Source organism: Malaya genurostris, chromosome 2 (assembly GCF_030247185.1).
Source record: "Malaya genurostris strain Urasoe2022 chromosome 2, Malgen_1.1, whole genome shotgun sequence".
Lineage (NCBI taxonomy): Eukaryota > Metazoa > Arthropoda > Insecta > Diptera > Culicidae > Malaya > Malaya genurostris.
In genome coordinates this window covers 227,794,273-227,812,734 of record NC_080571.1, presented here as the reverse complement: position 1 = coordinate 227,812,734, position 18,462 = coordinate 227,794,273, and positions in this window count along the sequence as shown.

Here is an 18,462-nt window from a genome sequence, read left to right as displayed (position 1 = left end):
ATTAAAAAAATGTTTTATCAAATCACGAAACTCGGGTTTTTCCATTTTTTAAACAAACTACAAAACGACTTTACTCCAACCTCGATAACTCAGCTGTTTCTGGTCGGATCGACTTAAAATTTTGACCCGTTTCAAGCAAAGGTTAGTACTCTAGAAAGACGTGCTTACTGGTTTACTACGAGCGCCATCTCTGCTTTAGTCTCGGGACTTATTGATCCATGTGTTAGTGAGAGTGCTATTTATTGAATAGTGTTGATCCGCGAAACTAAAGATGCTCAAGCGGCGGAAACTGAGAATTTAACGCCCCAAGTTAACCTGTTAACCGATCGTGGCGCCGTCTGCATGTCATTGTCGGTGTTGTCGGATTTCTATGGAGTGTGTGAAGGTTTACAAGTCGATCGTTTCATTCAAACTGAAGGTCTAGAGTTGGTCTGTTCCTTGGAGGTATATCATTTAATGAAAAGTTAGGAGTGAGTGGGTATGTACAGTGAAAATGATTTGCTTCTCCCAAGCTTCATTTTCTTGGTTCATTGTTCATTTTACACTCATTCGGTCAATCACGAAGTGCAACTACAGGCGATCTACTTCAGCTCAGCTCAGTTGCATAATCATTGTGAAAAAAAATTTGAAGAACTTAAAGATATGTTGCACAACACAGAAAAACGGCGCTTTCTCCATAACACAACAGTTACTATAATTGTAATATAAACTAACTTGATAAATTGCAGAATCAGTAGAAAAATACAGGACAGCAACTTAACATGCTGCTTGGGATACTATATACTAATAAGTCAAAACAGAATCTTAAGGAAAATCACTCAATGAATCAGGATGTCTATCAAATACAGAGATGAAAAAATTAGGTTTGACACGAACATGATATAAAGTTCTGTCAAGTTAGAATCCAGAATAACTAAGAATAAGCGTGGATCAAGTGTCTCAAAGTGGACGTCGGAGTGGGACATATGACCGCAAGCTGAACCAGAAGATGTTGAGAACCATCAGAGCAAAGCCTGGACTATCATCAGATAATGCAAACGTACAAAAATACACTGCTGCTCGCAGTACCGGTCGGAAAGTTTGCGGAAAGTTTGCGAGCAGGATATCGTTCTCATCGAGCCAGAATAAGCAGAACGTTGAAGCAAAGTTTCGTTACCAAAACTCGGAAATTGTACCAGCAGGTTTCGACGAAGTATTAAGGATGCCTGCTCATCGACGATGAAACCTACGCCAAAAAGGATTGCGGACAGCTTCCAGATGATTTGGCAAGGGATATGCAGCTGCGGAGCAAAGACCAAAGTGTTCGTGACTAATAATACGATGGTTTCGAAGCTGTACAAGAAAAAATGCTTCAAAAACCGCGTATTAACTTTCTTTAAAGCCCATAATGGTCCCGAGAAATTTTGTCCAGATTTGGCGAATTGCAACCACAGCCGGGAAGTCAACTGGCTGGTACCATGATAATAACGTAGATTTTATCGATAAAAACAAACATAGTTCCATCCAACTACCCGCAGTTTCAGCCCATCGATAAAATTTGGGCGATAATGAAGCAGAATCTTAAGAAACGGCCCGGAACGCGACAAACGTGCCAAGAAAGTTGACTCCGGAGGTGTGCAGCGTTTGATAGCAGTTTCATTAGAAACAAAGAGAAATTATGGGTATTGATATTTTTTCCTGAAAGTACAGTGAATTACCTTTGTTTTAATGTATTATCCCTATTTGTACGTCAATTTCTTACCGCGATACAGATGATTTTATTAAACCGGATTCTAAATGGGCAGAGCTTCAACCGCGCACAATAAGCCGGAAGAATATTTTACGGCTATCGGAGGTGTGTTGTTTATATGTCGATTCTTATTTCGAATATGTGCTACTGGAAATTTAAACAAACCACCGATACAAGTGAAACATGAACTTCATTCATCCCGAGTTCATTTATTACGTCGCTCCTGTAAAGTCAAATTGTATCTTGTGTGATCCTGAAGTTTTCTTTGTTTTGCTCCGAAGTGCACTGTACGATCCGGGCAGTCATTTAATTATTTTTTTTTCTGTTTGGTCTTCAAGAAAAGTAAAAACGGTTATGTGCCTGAAGCACAAACATAGGATAAATCCTAAATGAATCATTCAATTGCTAATTACATACGCTACTATAATGTCATTGCACTCTATATCCGAGTTTGAAATATTCTTGGACGACGATAATCCAAAGGTAGTTAACGTAAATCAGTTATTGTTGTAATGGATCCGCTCTCATAACAAACAACACAAGTGGACACTCAATAATCACTAGTCATCCTCATGATTGAACTTGTAGTTGACGAATCTCGCTGAAACTGGACGCTCTTGAATGACGTCGTCCGAAAATCCAATCAATCATAATTTGGTGAAATTAGCCAAAGTCAATATGAAACAAAAAGTTGATACAACGCGTACCAGAGTGGTAGCGGTCACTTTTAATGTTTACTAGTTTTCAGCTTCATCACACCGAGAAGCATGTTTCTGACCGTCAGCCAATTTGGTGATAATTGCCCGTTTCGGTGGTGCATGTTTAAAATATAATATGTTGCGGTACGTACTCATATATAATTTGCCGCTCACTTTACTCTCGTTTTTCGTCATGGTAACGGTTTATTCTCGCTTTCGCTTGCGAGAGCAAGACTTTAGGATACAAGCTCGTACCGAAATTGCTACTTCAATGAAGGTCTCTTTAAATTTTGTTCTCATTTTTTTCACTTGAAAGAAAGTTTTGCAATCACTTCGGAACTCGACATCTCATACAACATTCGGTACAGTGTTTCGAGAATGGTACCTTGATTCATCTCATCTCATCTATTGAAATCATCAGTTAGAGTCAAATGTGCTATCTCTGTTTGAGTTTCGGATGACAGTTTTTGCATTCGTTCCGAGTGTTTGGATCGCTATAGCAAATGTTGTACAAATTTTTCGCACTAATTTTGTTGTGATATTTTCTCTTAGAGTCGAAGCATTCATATTGATGCTGATATCGTCACATTCCGTTAATTGTAGGTTGAGTAATACACAAAACAATGCAGTGACTGAATTAGTAAAATTACTGTAGGTGTCATAATTCTAAATGTTTCGAATAACGACATCTGTTTCATCAAATCGAACTCAAATTTCTGTTCCGATTCATAAAAAGGCTTCAAAATTTTCTTATGAAATTGGTTCGTGAAGTCTAAAACAAATCAAAAGAAAAAATTGATAATTTTTCGCCATTGCAAAGACATTTCCCATCTACCATATTGTTGGGAATTATTTAAACATAAAACAAGTTAAGGGATCTACTAGGAATCCCAGGCAACATGCTATATCTAGTAGTGAGCCAATGTGGTAGAAACAGGTGGGGCAAATACAACTCTCCAGAAAGTTTTTTTTTTTAGATTTCTTCCAAAAGTTTATTTCATAACTGGTCGTGAAATTTTGAAACAAAAATCCATTCTGCTGAATATCAAAGCATCAAAGTTCGGTATAACAATTTTTTTACTACTGTGGGCGAACAGTTGTAAGACTTTTGAATTATATTTCACGTGGGTTTCACGTTTTGTAGAAATATTTTTTCTAGGTTGGTATGACTGTCAGTGACATCTGTGCCAAGTGTCACGTCGAAATATTCAATGGTGTTTGGTACACGTCTGTCTTTGTGGAGGATTAAAAGTGCAATCGGCGATTTTTACAACGAGTGAAATTATTCAATAAAAAAGTTCCATTAAATTTGGTGTGCGGAATGAAATTTCTGGTGCCGAAATGCTCAGAATGTGACAAAAGGAATTCGGTGATAATTGTATGTCGTGAGTAAGTGCTTTTGATCAGAGATGGCATTTCACTAGAGTGATACACCAGGGCGTAGGTTTCAATTATACACTGCGGATACATTTGCTCCGCTCCACACAAAGAGGAAAGCGCACTTCTTCTCAGTGTCCAGACAGACAGACTTTGAGTGCGTGCTTGTGTTGAAAGAAGCTGGTGCGAGAGAATAACGATTCGCTCTCACGTGCTCTCGCCTAAATACACCCAAGTGATCACTGGCGCGTGATGGTGAGCGAACACTTCTGTGAACTTTAATTAATAGAGAGTAGATCTGACCTTGCTATGAAAAATTTGCAATGAAAACCGAAAATTTAACGATAAATTGTTTTATTTTGCTGATTTCGCGTGCCCACGCTTCTTCTACGCAAACCATACACCAGAGTGCTCACCACACCTCTGTGAAAGTATCTGCATCCACCTCAGAGAATTTATTAGCTAATGCTCTAGCACTTTAGTGCGATTCAGTGGAGGAGGTAAAAGGAAATAAACAAACGCACTCATGATGCGTGCACACTTTATACAACGCAGTGGTGTATATATGTGAAAGAGAAGAGCTCTCGTTGAAGTTGTCAGTGCGAGGGGAGAAATTTTTCTTGCTCTTCGTCATACAGAGGAGATGAACATCTCTGCTTTTGATTGGTACAAGTTGTTCAAAGAGGGTCGAGAACGTGTTGACGACGAACAACGTCCAAATCAAGTGACAGTTTTTTTGAGCATCGAGTTGTGGTGCACTCCGAATTCCTTTCGACCGGCCAAACTGTCAACAAGGAATACTGTTTGATTGTTATGTGTCATTTGCGCGAAGCTATTCGTAAAACGAGGCCGGAGTTATGGGCCGATAACTCTTGGTTTTGGCACCACGATAATGCACCGTCGCAATATCTTTCCGCACCCACCGTATTCGCTTGATTTAGCTCCGTGGGACTTCTGGCTATTCAGCAAACTCAAACGACCGCTCCGGAGGAACCGTTTTGAGTCATTGAAGGCTATTCCGGAAATCGACTTTAATAACTGTTTCGAGGATTGAAAAAAAACGTTGGGCATAATTTTCAAACTAATCGATTATCTGGGTTATCACCGGATTACTCGATTAATGGATCGATATTACGATATCCCTATCTTTGGTTCGCTCCGTCGATTCAATACGAATCTTCTGAATGAACCCTAAATTAGGCTCCCAAGTATAACAGAATCAGTTTCTTTCAAACTCATGCACAAACGGAAAATAATGTCTTGCAGCCTTGGTGCCAAACTCCATTATAGAAAATGGCTATCTGGTTCAACATTTTTTTAAAGTTTTTGTTAACTGATAAACGATTCTTAGACTGTGAGCCACCTCCCGAACTTTCTATAAAAATCTGACTTTCTATAAAAATCTGACCGCTCAGTAGTGAATTTTTCTTGTGTCAAAAATCACTCATGGTAAGCATGGTTGTTTCTGACAATTCAATCGTTATTTTAGAGCTTGGAAATAACTCCTACAAATAATGCAAATTTCATAACTTTTGAAAGAATTGCTTCTGTGTAATTTGGTTTTATATTATTCGTCAAAGAAAATTCATAAATAAAAAGTAGGAATGTATTGTCAAAGTTTTTTATTCTCGATTTTTTCACTTATACTCCCATTGTACTCCCGCTGATGAATTAATCAGTTACTTGCTCCCTGACAACAATTGGAATCCAAAAGGTTAAAGCCGGGGTAAAATAAATGATATTAATAATAATAATAATAATAATAATAACAATTGAAAGTGCAAATGGAACGTGACATAAAAACTCTAACGTAAGTAAAAAAGTCAGTTTTTGATAGTCTGAAGTGCAAATAGCTGTAAGTATGAAGTTGATAAGATAAAATTTTATTGTAAATAAATAAGTTGAAATTCGATTATGCGCGCAAGTCATTAATTCATGCATCTATAGGTGGATTGAAACATTATTTTTTTTTTCAGATAATCGGTTTTGGTGTTGAAGAGGGCGCAAAAACAAACACTACTACTGCTGGAAACTCCTTTTCACGCTAGCTTCGTAAATACCTGAATGAGTTTGAGTGATTCATTCCCGACGAATACCTCGTTTTGCGTAATTCGACAAAATTAGTTAATAACGAGGTAAATGAGGTAGATAGTTATATCGGATATGAATCGTGCTAACTGGTTTAGCAAGAATTGGTTGGATGCTGAATATGTGATAATGTGAGAAGCTTCACGTATTGAAAAATGGATCAATGCAGAACAGAATGAATCAATTTATGCAGCAAGACCGTGTAACAGCCGTCGAAGGAAATATGGAATTCAAGAAACCGTAGTTGTTGTTGTGTCCCACACGCTCGTTTAAGGTTACTCTAAAGTGAGTACAATTTCACTAACTTTCACATAAACATGAAACCACTGAATAGTGACAGACCCTGTCAGCTTGGAGTGAAATCAATTTTCAGTTCAGCAACGCCATCGCACGGCATCACATTCAACATATCATGTCAATTGTATGGGAGAACAGTGCTGCTGTTATAGCTCGCACGAATTTGATGTTTCTCTCCCCTACTTCTATGTACGAGATTCGATGCGAACTCGCCTGAAGGCACCATGCTCGCAAAAAAGGATGTTGCCAATAATTTCTTCGAGAAATGAGAGAGCTGAATATCTTGTTAATATGATGTCTTTGATAGTGAGTAAAGTTAGATTCACTCACTTTTCAGTAAAGGTGATATTTGTCAAATTTGGAGTAACATTTATTCAGTGCAGAAAAGATAATATGAAGCTGTGAAAACTTTGCTTGACATAACTGAATGAGACACTTATATTAGAGAGAAACTTGATGCGTGAGAGTATATACTACTGAGCATACCAGTTCCCTTGCTTGGTAAATTACCTGTGCTGTCAGTCTCAGTTAACACATGAACTAAGCAATTAGGTTTTGTCTAAGACAAGACCTGACATCTGGGGGGGGCTGCTTTTGTTCCAAAATGGACCAGTTTTTGATTGGCTGATTTTGATGTTGCCACCTGCACATTGTGAAAAGAAAAAACTTTTGCAGGGTACGCGAGCAATGATGCCAAGAACATATTTATTAAAAAACATATTTATTAAAATGTATAATTTTATCTCACCAAAATTTTCGGAGAATGTTTCACATTTTTTTCAATCTCATTGGTAATAAATGTTTATAGTGGCAGGACTGTGTAATTAAAATAGGCATCAAGCCGTTTTTCTTTTTTTCGAATTAAAGGTATCCAAAAAATATTTGTTAAATTAGTGTAAACTCGAAAGTGTGTTGAGTTTCACGAGAAGAATGAACTGTTGCGTTTCACACTGTGATCGCATTAAGCATTTCTATCCAAACCTGACTTCTTCCGGTTTCCAAAAGATCCGGTAATACGTCAATAAAGGATTCGATTTTGCGTTCAACAAGAGATATTTCGTGTTTTGTCATCAAAGCTCAATTAATTGTTTTTAAGCATTAATATATAATAAAGAAATGCATTCACCAAAACATGTTTTATGTTTGTTTCAAATCAAAAACCTAAAATCTAAAAATTTATATGTAATATTTTTTTCCTAGCATAGTTATTAAAAAATCTGTAAATATGGCTACACTGTAGCCGATACGTTGGTATTTATTCCACAGGGTGAAAATGACGAGAAGGATGATTCGGAAGGAAGAATAAGAAGCCAGTTGTCAGGTCTTGTCTTAGGGTTTTGCACGATAATGACACAAATGAACTGTCGATGAATCAAATTCATTTTTGACAGTTTCCGTGTGTTTTTGTTTTGTTTTGCGACTGCATCTTAAAAATTGAAAAATGACGAAAAAGTGTCTGTTAAAAACGTGTTCCACAGTGGAAAGATCTAAAAAGATTGCCCTGTATGTGTTTCCAGCATCAGGGAGCGATATATGTATAAATCTGTCTTTTTTTAAGCGACTTGCAGTTTTCACATTCAAGATGAACTTTTAAACTGTAAACAAATACACGTCGACTGTCAAAAAAAAGTACATTTCGTTCTTTTTGTGAGGTTATGTCATGTTCGTGCAAAACCTAATGAGGTTTTACAGGAGGTTGTTTAAAAAAAAGCATTTGTTGAATCAAAACAAAATTTTTATTGTCGCTGTATGTACAAAAACTTTTGTTGAAATTACCCAGAAATTTTTTATCCCAACAATGACGTTGTACGTTGAAAGATGACGTTCACACCCAATATTGAACTGACTCGATATATTGCATAAGTATTTTGTTAATTTAATTTATTCTCAAATCAAACTGCAGTAGTAAATTCAATTTCATTATAAACCAAAAAGATTTTCAGCGTTTCTGTAAACTTGTTCGTTACCAATCCTGTGAAACGTAAACAACGAAGTACCGAGCGGTCGTGCTCTTGACGCAATGGCAGCTGACCAGAAATACTATCAGGATTTGCCAGAAAAAAAACGTTTTTAGATACCATCTTGTCGATAGATCTCATCGTCAGAGCACATTGAAATTTTACCAAACAAAAAAACGAGACTCGTCAAACAAGAAACTCCTACACATCAAATCAGATGACACCATATGAAAATTCGAAAGTCTAAAAAAATTGAATTTAATAGGAGACTTAATCCCACAAACGATTCAACTCATTAAGGTGAAATTCAATTGCAGAAAAAGGTATGCAAAATCTCAACCGCATGAATTGAACGATCACACAAAACGTATCGTACAGTGGGCCTTCGACCCGTTCTGTTCACTACTGAAACAGACACTAACTATATATGGTCACAAACTATGTATATTTTTAATTGACTAATATGAGGAAGACTCATTTGTGCACACATTACATTTAGTCAAATTTATAATCAAAATGCTTTTATTATTGATTTTTCACTTATATAACGAAAACGTTCATTCTCCGTTACAGTCCAGCAGAGATGTCTATCTCCTCTGTGTGACGAAGAGCAAGCAAAATTTCTTCCCTCGCACTGACAACTTCAACGAGAGCTCTTCTCTTTCACATTTATACACCACTGTTGTGTAAGTGTGCACGCATCATGAGTGCGTTTGTTTATTTCCTTTTACCTCTTCCACTGACTCGCACCAAAGTGCTAGAGCATTAGCTAATAAATTCTCTGAGGAGGATGCAGATACTTTCACAGAGGTGTACACGCCGGTGAGCACTCTGCTGTATGGTTTTCGTAGATGAAGCGTGGACTCGCAAAATCAGCAAAATAAAACAATTTATCGTAAAATTTTCGGTTTTCCTTGCAAATTTTTATAGCAAGGCCAGATCTACTCTCTATTAATTGAAGTTCACAGAAGTGTTCGCTCACAATCACGCGCCAGTGGTCACTTGAGTGTATTTAGACGAGAGCGCGTGTGAGCGATTCATGCGAAGAGAATGTGTTTCACTCGCGCCAGCTGCTTTAACCACAAGCACACACTCAAATGCTGTCTATTCGACACTGAGAAGAAGTGCGCTTTCCTCTTTGTGCGGTGCTTCGTTTTTTTCATCCTCGGTGTGGCAAAAATCTGACTCTAGCGTGTATAACTCTGGTGAAATGCCATCTCTGCAGTCCAGAATCTTTTATAATATGATAGTACTTCATCTAGCTGACTTAACTATGCTATTGTAATGACATTTGAAGTTACTGTCGAGCGGAGCATGCAGAGCAAGGCTCTAGCTAGGATGGTGCCTTCATACATACTTAACAGTTCGGCTGAAAAGTTCGTGTCGTTTAATGGAAACACACATTTTTTTGCCAAAATTCGTTTTTATTATTCAACATAATTGCCATCAGAGGCGATACAGCGATTATAGCGATCTTCCAACTTTTCGATACCATTTTTGTAGTACGATTTGTCCTTTGCCTCAAAATAGGCCTCAGTTTCAGCGATTACCTCTTCATTGCTTCTAAATTTTTTACCAGCGAGCATTCTCTTGAGGTCTGAGAACAGGAAAAAGTCACTGGGGGCCAAATATGGAGAATACGGTGGATGAGGGAGCAATTCGAAGCCCATTTCGTTCAATTTCAGCATGGTTTTCATCGACTTGTGACACGGTGCATTGTCTTGATGAAACAAAACTTTTTTCTTCTTCAAATGAGGCCGTTTTTTTTAAAATTTCGTCCTTCAAACGCTCTAATAACGCTATATAATAGTCACTGTTGATGGTTTTTCCCTTTTCAAGGTAGTCAATGAAAATTATACCATGCGAATCCCAAATACAGACGCCATAACCTTACCGGCCGATTGTTGAGTCTTTCCACGCTTTGGGTTCGGTTCATCGCGTGCAGTCCACTCAGCTGACTGTCGATTGGACTCCGGAGTGAAGTGATGGAGCCATGTTTCGTCCATTGTTATATATCGACGAAAAAATAGGTTTTATTTCGATATAACAGCTCCAAACACTGCTCAGAATCATCAATTCGTTGTTGTTTTTGATCGATTGTGAACTCACGCGGCACCCATTTTGCACAAAGCTTTCTCATATCCAAATATTCGTGAATAATATGTCCAACACGTTCCTTTGATATCTTTAGGGTGTCAGCTATCTCGATAAACTTCACTCTACGGTCATTGAAAATCATTTTGTGGATTTTTTTCACGTTTTCATCGGTAACAGCCTCTTTTGGACGTCCACTGCGTTCATCGTCTTCGGTGCTCATATGACCAGTACGAAATTTTGCAAACCACTTACGAATTGTTGCTTCGCCCGGTGCAGAGTCTGGATAACACTCATCAAGCCATTTTTTGGTATCGGCGGTACTTTTTTTCATCAAAAAGTAGTGTTTCATCAACACACGAAATTCCTTTTTTTCCATTATTTCACAATAACAAAAGTAGCTTTACTCAAAATGCAATATCTCACAAACTAATAATCAGACAGATGTCAAATTTATACAGGTATCTTTTGAAGGTTGGTACTAACTGAAAATGGTACGGATTTAATTCTAGTGGCGCCCTCTCATAGAAACGATACGAACTTTTCAGCCGATCTGTTACATCGCGTGAAATTATTTTCACAAAAATAGTGTGCACAAATGATCCTCTTCTAATTTTATAAATGTATAAAATATAAACTTCAACCTCGAAATGGTACTGACAGTACGAAATAGAAAGAAAGAATACCTGGAATGCTCTTGATTGTTACTGTTGGAATTGTTTGACTTTTAATGTATGGAATTTCTAAAAACTTATCGATTTTTTAACTCATCATTTCAACACAAAACCAAATATTGCATCAGTTTGGTTTCATCATTTTACATGTAATTTTGCACACGATATAATGCCAGCGAACCCCCCGTGTGTTCCCCGTCCCGATTAGATGGTGATAACAAAATTATAACAACTGGAGTAATTTATTTCAAAATTTTGAAATAATTTTGGCTGGTAAGCTGTTAAAATAACAAAAATCATAACAAAAAAGACGGGAACAAAATCGTAACAGATTTTAGAACGTTTGCATCACAATTATTATTCAGTTTGATATGACTACAGAAGTCCGAAAGTAAAAATTTATAACAATAGTTGTAAAAAATTAGATAGCAAATTTCACACAGAAAAACAATATCACAGCTAACTTTTAGCATCGTTCCAATCCAAAATTTTTGAATGATTTTTTTATTGAATGAATAATTTATTTAGTGATCTGATTTCTTCTTTTAGTTTTTTTTGAAATTCTGATCATTGTATTCCGATATAATGCAACGGAAGAATTTTTTCAATTAATTAAATTCATCATGAGTCCTGCAAATCAAAATAAAACATCATAACTGATTTTGTTATTATATTGTTATCATAAGTTTTAACTCTCAATTGTTCAACATTTGTTAAATATCTCAAAATAACGCAAATTGTTATACATATCAACTGTTGATATACTTGTGTTATGATTTTGTTATGTGCATCTGATCGGGATACCACCTCAAAGGAAACAGCAGCGCGCAAGGAATAATGAAAATGACGATCATTTTTCAATTTTGCTTCGAAATACCCTTTAAACTTTTTATATTTATTGTAAGTTTAAATAGTTTTGAGTTTCAAATTTAGTCCTTGGAGGATCTGGCTTCAACTAGTACTTTTTTATCTTTGAATCATACCAGCAGGACAGAACTGTTTATATTTTTCAAAAACCAATTACGGCTTCACAAGGTAAAAATCAAAAATTCATAGCATACTTAGTTATTGTAAATTTAATTACAAAAAGTGAAGTTTTTTTCAGTTTTTCGGATAACGATCTAGTTTTGGAATAATTGTTCAAAAAACGTGACGCGCGCATGCTACTAAATTTCACCTGAATACCGTATTTGTCAAATGACAGAAAGTTCCATTTGTTATGACTTAATGATTGATTAGCATGAATTTCATTGGTTGCTACTGTAATTTGCATTCGACTATCAAGTGCGACTGTATGAATTTATATGTGCTATTTACCAGCCAAACAGATGTTCATAGACATATTTTTAAGTGCCGAAATATGTAAGTTTATAGGTTTGCTCAAAAGGAGGGGCATTTTTGACACATATTTTAATGATTCATGTAAAGTTCATTCATTGGCGAATTACGCTCTTATGAATTATGTCACATGTGGATGTGTGTCTCCTGTAAAATTCAAAATTGTTTGGTGTTATGAAATGAAATCGATCCAGCAAATTCACTGCAACGCGCACACGCGCAATATTTAAATCTCCTATTATCGATGCTATCACACATCACCTATCTATGTTCTTTTTGTAGATCGCGTGACTAGAATTCACTGTGCAAAATCCATGTTAAACATGTCAATTGTCAAGATGTGCACTCTCTTGCCCACTTCAAAAGCTAATAAGCTGGCAATCGACAATACAGTTTGGTACAGCCATAACACAGTCATCTATCAAATTAGTGACAACACAATGACTTTTAATTGAACACTTATTTATCCACCCTGGGATGAGGACCGTCACTGCCATGAAGAGTAATACGGATGGTGAAAGAATTTTCGGTCTTCACAAACCGGAAACGTATACAAATACGACGAGTGGTATCAGGGTTAGCAGCATTCATCGCTGCGAAGGATATAGAAAATCCTGAATGCTCAAATGGGAAGCCAAAAAAAGATAAAAGAACTCAAATCATCCATGAGTAGCACCTTTTCAGCTTGTTGTGAAGAGGTTTGTCGTCAACACTCTCACTTCCCGATTGTCGGTTATTTAGAAGTGCAATGAACTGAAACGTTTTTTTTTTCGAATGCATATGCAACTATGAATATATTAGTATAAGCTCGAAATAAAAGTTAAAGAAATCAGTTAAAACTCAAGAATATATCTGAGTTTTATTGTACGCGTTGCATATATATTCAACTTCAATAGTTTGATATCATGTGACTATATGCGTGTAATAGCAACAAATTATTATCCGCAATAAAATCTTTGGGACCATAACCACATTTGAGAAAACTTCCGAAAAGACAAACCCGCCTTACAGCTAGCTACTTTATTACCTTTCAAAAGTAACCAAAGAAACAAAATCTCGGTGACTTTTGTTCGGTTTCGAGGTTTCCTCCCCTTCTGTTTTTGAACGGGCCTCACCACAATGACCGAACCGCCAGCCGATCCCGAGTCGTACGACAAACTTATGGTTTAAGGATAATGTAATAGGTTGAATACCCTCTCGGAAAGTAGCAAATTGGATATTTCCTCGCACTGTTCGCACTCCTTAACCTAGGCAGCGATTTCCTTTCCCGGCGTGTCGGTTGTTCATAAGCCATTGTTGAAATGAAGAGCAGTGTGACAGTTTAGAGCGAAAACTTGTATAATAATAAATCGGAAGAACCCATGAGTGATGTCATGTAGTTATGGGAAACTTGGTCACGACGGCCGCTACAGTGTATGATGCTCTTGAAAGTTGTTCAACAATATGTTTCGAGTACCGATCCTAACTGGGTGATGTTTCAGGAACAATGAAAGAAACAACGGTCAAATGCGGGGTAATTATGGGTTGTTGCGGCGTTGCAATTGATATTTTAGAAGACTAAAGAATGAAAATAACGCGTAATACATAGTTCAGAAACAACTGTTTCTCAAAGATGCAGTTTTGAGGTATTTTTCCCATTCGTAGTATTATACATATATTTGAAATTTACTTGAGATAACCTGCACATTTTCTTTTTTATTTCGTTTTTAAAAAACAACCAATTGCAAATTTTCCGGCTGCAATGCTTTCATAACGAAATTTTGTTTTACTAAAGTTTTTTCAAGAAAAGCGTATATTTATATAAATTTATTTCCCAACATAGAATTGGAAATTCCCTAGTACAATGACTTCCTCGATTACAACGACGTATTCATTTTCGCAATGTTTACAAAATAGTTTTATTGGTCACAAACACGTTCAAAAAATATTTCGTCTGAATTCTCAATTTTTTTCAAATTTTTAGAAATTTTAATTGCAATGAAGCTTGCATGAAAATTTATAACATTTAAAACATTTTACTTCTTAAACGCACCAAAAATCGCGTTAAGAAAACTAACGCTTTGTAACGAAAAAAAATGTAAACATACTGAATTTCAACGAAATATTTTGAGAACGTGTATGAGGATACTAAAACTGAGGAATAAGAACATTTTTTCATAATATTCTATCTCATGATAAATTAACTGAAGTACATCCTTAACCTCCCATAATAAGGATATAGAAAAGCATGTTAAACATTTTTTTTAAATATTTTTTTCTGCCGAAATTTCTGAAGAATGCAAATCTCTCACTACTCAACTTATTTATTTGAGTAGTGTGGAGATTTGTTCTTTACTGAAATTTCGACATCTTCGACTCATTAGTACGTTAGCTGTTTATATTGAATTGTTGGTGCCACTTAGTTTTTTTAACATTGACGCAGAGTAAGGCTAATAAAAAAATTGCACTAACAACTCGTAGGCTGCAAATTTGGCCTACATGTTTCTATATATCATTGAGATGAACCATGACATATTTCTATACATCACTGAGATGAAAAATTACGCATTAATTCTTTCATTTGTAAAAAGTAACTTAAAGGCTGTCCAATTCACCTGCACTGGAGTTTACCTTACTTTAACTATATATCTGTCGATTGGCATGTAAAATATGTAGGACGTCTCTTGAAACTCTCGACAGAATTTTATTTCCGTCAAATGAAAAAAAAAATACTTGTGTGGATGTGTTTGTTTGTTTAGCTTAACTCAAGCTCCGCTGGCGTTAGTTTACAGAAAAAAGTTTACTTGTTTATACACGCAAATAACTTTGACTTAAGACTATGCAGAGCATCATTTTCGGATCGGATGTTTACTTTTTGAGTTATACGAAGTTTCATGTCAAAATTTTCAGTTTTTTGACAGTATCTGTCACATTTGACCTTGAAAACAGAATATGTTTCCAGAGTTAGATTTCGCTCGGTAATACCTATCCAACAAGCCATAGATTGTTAAAATCCGTCCATTTTTAACGGAGATATCGATATTTTTGTGTAAGCCTTATTCCAATACACTATGGTCCGAAACGGGAAATTAGCGTGACAAAAATATTTTCACTATTAAATATTAATTTTTTGTAGTTGATGTCTTTACAAAAGTTGTTTGTTATCAAATGGCGCTCCTTTTGATGAAAAAAGCTAATAGGGTGGTCCTTATTTAGATTGAAATCTGAAATCTATCTTTCTTAATTGAACTCAAAAATGATTTTTTTGTACAATAAAGTTGTAGGAAATTTTATTGCAAGCAATTTTGCTCAAGAAAGCACCTCTCTAGCTCTTCATTTGATCGAGTTACATCAATTTTCCCGAGTAAAAGTAGGGTGGCTCCTGAAAAATCACTTTTTTTGTTCTAACTTTTTTATGAAACGTTCCACCGAAAAGTTGTCTTTAGAAGAATTGTTGAACTAATCATTGGACACAATTTTACTCAACAAAGCTTTTTCATATGAGCTACCAGTAAAGAGTTATGATTGTTTTTTCATCAAAAACTAGTCATGATTCAAATATCAATATTCATTAGATGCCAGATCGATAAAAATGTATCCTATGCGGTTCCTGAAAGGTCATAATATAAGTAAAAATTCAAGAGAAAATTGGAAGGGTGTTATTTTTTTAACTTATTTAAATTAGTTTTAAAAATACCTTTCAAAAACTCAAAAACATTGCATAACTCTTAAACGCCTTAACGTATCAACATACTTTCTTCAGCAAAATAATAGTATCAAATTAGTTCTACAAATGTTCCATACATTGTTCTTTCGAGAAATGAGACACACAAAAACTACAGCCGAAAATAGATTTTATGTAAGTCAAAGCACTTTCTGAAACCCAAGAAAATCATTAGTTTGTTAAAATGAGTAGAATGTATTTATTCGAACCAAAACTCATTGTGCGTCGTTTTCCGGCTTTTACAGACTATTCGGTACACAAGTGGATGAGAAAGAAGGGCGAGTAGCATAGGCGTCTTGGCACGATGTGAATAAAAATATTTGCAGTTTACTAACTTGCACCAGCTTGTTGGAATGGTTGTCGTGATCATGAAAATTTCTGTTCATAAATTTATCATGGCCAACTAGTTCGGAATAACTATATTACACAGTATCTCTAATCCTCATTTGCTCAAACTCAATTGAAGAAGTTATATTAATAATAAATGAATCAAAATTGTTCTGCAATCTATTTTCGGCTGTAGTTTTTGTGTGTCTCATTTCTCGAAAGAACAATGTATGGAACATTTGTAGAACTAATTTGATACTATTATTTGCTGAAAAAAGTATGTTGATACGTTAAGGCGTTTAAGAATTATGCAATGTTTTTGAGTTTTTTAAGGTATTTTTAAAACTAATTTAAATAAGTTAAAAAAATAACACCCTTCCAATTTTCTCTTGAATTTTTACTTATATTATGACCTTTCAGGAACCGCATAGGATACATTTTTATCGATCTGACATCTAATTAATATTGACATTTGAAGCATGACTAGTTTTTGATGAAAAAACAATCATAACTTTTTACTGGTAGCTCATATGTAAAAGCTTGGTTCAGCAAAATTGTGCGCAATGATTAGTTCAACAACTCTTCTGAAGACAACTTTTCGGTGGAACGTTTCATAAAAAAGTTAGAACAAAAAAAGTGATTTTTCAGGAGCCACCCTACTTTTACTCGGGAAAATTGATGTAACTCGATCAAATGAAGAGCTAGAGAGGTGCTTTTTTGAGCAAAGTTGCTTGCAATAAAATTTCCTACAATTTTATTGTACAACAAAATCATTTTTGAGTTCAATTAAGAAAGATAGATTTCAGATTTCAATCTAAATAAGGACAACCCTAGTAACTTTTTTCATCAAAAGGAGCGCCATTTGATAACAAACAACTTTTGTGAAGACATCAACTACAAAAAATTAATATTTAATAGTGAAAACATTTTTGTCACGCTAATTTCCCGTTTCGGACCACTGTGCAATAGAAGGAATTTTGAGCGCTGTATGAAAAAGCAATGCTTGGGAGCAACATGAAACGATTTTTTCTACTGTTACATATAATTGTTTCTAAGTACCAAAAAGACTGTGTACAGCATCCTTTTTTATGACAATTTGCCTCGTACCAATTTTAGCACGGTTCATTTTTGGCAACATAATCTTTCGTATATGGCATATGTAAACCAGATGATACCAGCATTATCGAGTTGGAAGTAATTCCATAATTATATTGATTTAAACTATTTACAGCAATAAATGCTGGAAGAACATGACTTCCATATACCATACGACTCAGTTCGTCGAGATCAGCAAATGCGTGTGTGACAAATAATTTCACTCAATTTTCTCGGAGATGGTTAAACCGTTTTCTACAAACTCAGATTCATATGAAAAGTCGTATACTCCCAAACAAGGTTCCTGAATTACGTTTGGATCCGACTTCTGATTGCGGAACCACAGGATGATATGTGAAACGAAATTAAAATAATCCAATTAATTTTTCTCGTAGATGGCTGAACCGATCTAAGATTCAAATGAAATCTAAGAATCATCTATGATTCAAATGAGAGGTCTTAAAATCCTATAAAACCTCTTACTTTTTAGTCAGATCCGACTTCTGGTTTAGAAAATGCAGGGTGATTAGTATAAAAATGTTTATTTCACATAAATTAATCAGGTTTATCGGGTTTGCAGATTTGGATAGTCGATTACCAAATAAATTTATTTCAGTTTGAGCGGTATTCATTTTTGGATTCGAAATGTACCCCCAAATTTTAATTCGCACTACAATTTCTCAAAGATGTCTACACACTCCTCAGGTGAATTTAACTGATTTCGGCTACACCGATTTTAGAATTCCGGTTCCAGTATCGAATCGATTCTCAAAGCTCAATCATTTTCTCAAAAAAGACCAAATCGAACTTCAAAAACAAATATTACAGGACTTAAGGTCCCATACAAAATTGGTGAATTTTATCCGATTCTGAAATTACAGATGATGAGTTTATAAATTTCATGTAAATTGTTTGGCGTAATAATTTATGGCCATTCGAATCATTTTGGGCTATGCTAATTCCTGAATACCGGCTCTGGAAGTACCATAAATAATGACGAAAAACTCTAAAGTGGAACTTACTTTGACATCTCATGGAATGTTCAATCGATTGTCACACGCTAAGATTGAAATTCGATATGTTT